This window comes from Manduca sexta, chromosome 7, assembly GCF_014839805.1.
Source record: "Manduca sexta isolate Smith_Timp_Sample1 chromosome 7, JHU_Msex_v1.0, whole genome shotgun sequence".
NCBI classification, from domain to species: Eukaryota; Metazoa; Arthropoda; class Insecta; order Lepidoptera; family Sphingidae; genus Manduca; species Manduca sexta.
This window is the reverse complement of record NC_051121.1, coordinates 12,611,211-12,614,294: the sequence shown is the minus strand read 5'-3', so window position 1 is coordinate 12,614,294 and position 3,084 is coordinate 12,611,211. Positions and strand designations below refer to the sequence as shown.

The following is a 3,084-nucleotide window of genomic DNA, read 5'->3' as shown; positions in this document are numbered from 1 at the left end:
TATCGTGTAAACACCAATAATTGTGAACACGAAGCAACATCTGTGGACTCGTCCAACTGCAGCGCAAACATAGGACTATCCTTTATTTCAGAAATAACGGTTGCTAGAATATCGGCACTCATTTCACATATGCGACTTTGAATAGTAGTGTTTGAGAGTGAGATTTGTTTAATCTTAGCTACATGTTGCTCACCAATAACAAGTGCTACTGCATCTAACAAGCAAGGTTTGATGAGGTCCTCTCCTATAGTGTGTGGTTTTATTACGTGCGATGCGATAAGCAATTTTGTATGAAGCTTGAAGGCATGATTCATTTGCTTTCTGTATATTGCCTGTAGAATCCATGCGGGAAGACTTCAGAATCCTCTCCTTTTTCTTAAAAAAATCTATATTTTTATCTGCGAACTCCTTGTGAACTTTAGCAAAATGTTCTTTTAATTTGCTCGGTTTCATGCTTTCTGGATTAAGCACTTTATTACATAAAACACACTGAGGCTTTTCTATATTTTTGTCTACGATGCTTGTGAAACCCCATTGTAGAAATGCTTCTTTATAAGTGCGCTTTTTGCCAGATGAAGTAGAAGCCATGTCAAAAACACCTGTAGGTACCTAAAACAAAATCAACTAATACATACCTACGTAAACAAATCACTCGTGACAATATTAACGTGACGATATTAACAAACACTGCTTACCTTTGAATTTAAACAATTCAAAAATACGATTTCTGCAATGCGCGGCGGAACAAATAAAATGCGTGTTCTTCCTAAGCTTAGGTAAACAAAATGAACATCGCCGCCTGTCCGGCCCGCCGCTAGTCATGCTTCACCCTCCCACACCGCAGCTCACCCGCCGCCGTCGCCATCAGCCGCGCGCATGAGAGCGCCGTGCTACCGTTTACCGTACTATTATTTTGTTTATTGCTATTTTAATACTATTTCGTGCCATCCCGTGTTACCCCCTTAGAATCTCCGTTTTACCCCTGCGGGGGTAATTACCCCCAGGTTAGGAACCACTGATATAGATTGATTGATATACGAATATATCGTATTTTTGAATTACGACTTTGTGCTGCGTGTAAACTGTCATACCTCTGTATATTAGGGTTGTATAATCGGTACTGGATAAACAAAAACAATAAAAAATTTAAGCTCAAATTCATTCAAATAAGTTTAATTATAGATAATAAACAATTCAGTCTTCTTATATCACTATTAACATTTTAATAAACTTTTATTTAAAAAAAAAAACACAATTAATATTTCTGAAGCATTTAACAAAATTAATACTCATTAGTGAGTATTTTAAAAGCAAACATAGCATACTTTTATTTTAGATAAAAATCAAATGAAACGAAAAATAAAATCTGTGTCGTGTGACTTACTACTTAAACTATGTAACTGATACATAATATTTTAATAATAATTATAATCTACTTAAATGAAATAAAATATTATAACACTTCAAATTAAAATGTAAATCACCCAAAATCAAATATATAATTATAATTTTTAATCGAGGATTTGTAAAATATGTAAGTAAATATAAAAAGCAAACACAATTCGGTTTCTATTTTGGCCGGCACAGTTATTGGACCAAAATCGAAATTCTTTTGCACCATCACTAACTTTGGTTTCAATAAATTAAGACAAACAACTTTGCTACTTCCCATACTCCATGTTTGCCATTTATTTCAGGCCACATGTAACAATAACCTTCTTGACTAGCGAGATCAAATATAGTAAAATTGTAAATCGATAATTTTCTTTTATAGTAAAATAAACCGACATTACCATGAGGACAGTTTAAACTATTTTTCCTTTACTGTCTAAAGCTTCTTCTTTATCAATTGCCTTTATTTCTATAGCTTTTGTCTTATTTCTTATGTGGTGTTCTTGTTTTTCTTCTTGAGTCATTGTGTTTTTGTTTGTATTATATATGTGGCATTCCTTACATATGTCTTTTTTTGGTTTATGGAATGATATATTCAAGTTTTGATTTGTAATGTCACGATATTGTCTAACCGTCGTTGCTTTTTTAGTTATATTTTCAGAAGCACACCATTCATTGTATAAAGAAAACATTTTTGTAAATGTAAGATCGCTGTCTAAGTAAATTTTAGAAGAATCTTTCCGCACATAATGAGATTCAATTGGCTGGAACGTTTGATTGATGAACGTGAACGTTTGATGATTTACAAACCCCTGTATTTCATCGTCTATGACAATAGTTCTAGTACCACCACGCCGTACAGGAGAAATAGACCCACCGCCTGACTGCCATTTTACCAATGCTGTTTGAACTGTTCTCTCTCCTACAGAGAGTGTGTTTAAGAACATCGTTTTGCAGACACACACTTTATTAGGTATACCAGAGTTGGATTCCATAAGAGGTAAATAATACTTAATTGATTTCTTACGTCTAGATACGGCATTTGAAGTAGATGGATACTTAGTGTCGCCTACTTCGGTATGATTGACTATGTAATGCCACTGTCTACAGTGATCTGCAATTTGCCAGAAAGAAGTAAATATACGCTTCCTTTCTTGTGCATTAAACTTTTGAAAACATTTAAGACGACAAGTAATTGAACATGGTGGTTTTAAAATCTTCCCTTCTCTTTGAACTCCATTTCTACTCAAATACGCTTTTCCTAAATTTTTTAAACATTTTCTTTTTATGTCCTTCCACTCATAACGGCGACGCTGACGTTTTCTTCCAATTCTACTTGATGGTGTACTTTCATTAGACGAACAAACAGAAGAATCCTGACGCGAAGAGTTACTATGCTGTGGTGTATCAGCTCTACTAACACTGATAGAAGAACAATTATCTACATCACAAATAGATATTTTTTTAAATAACCGAGTTGAAATGGCCACATCATCTTCGAAAAAATCGTTATTTGAGGAGGACATTAGTGTTAGGTCCAAAAAAGGTTCTATAATATCAGCTGATTCTTGTGTAAATTCTTCAGGATATGGATTTGCTTTGTTTTCATTTGGCGTTAAAGATGAAGGTGGGGGTAAAATTGATGGATGGATGATGGATAGACTAGATGTTACCTCGTCAATACTTGCTATG

The 3,084-nt window shown here is 34.2% G+C and overlaps 1 non-coding gene across 1 annotated transcript; it reads right to left on the bottom strand.

Annotated features, from left to right (window-relative positions):
• Positions 1-257: 257 nt before the first annotated feature.
• On the bottom strand, positions 258-831 carry LOC115441395. The gene is made up of 2 exons (XR_005114069.1): positions 696-831; positions 258-609 (listed from the first exon to the last, which is right to left on the bottom strand). It is a non-coding gene; the product is annotated as an uncharacterized LOC115441395 (transcript).
• Between the last annotated feature and the right edge of the window lie 2,253 nt (positions 832-3,084).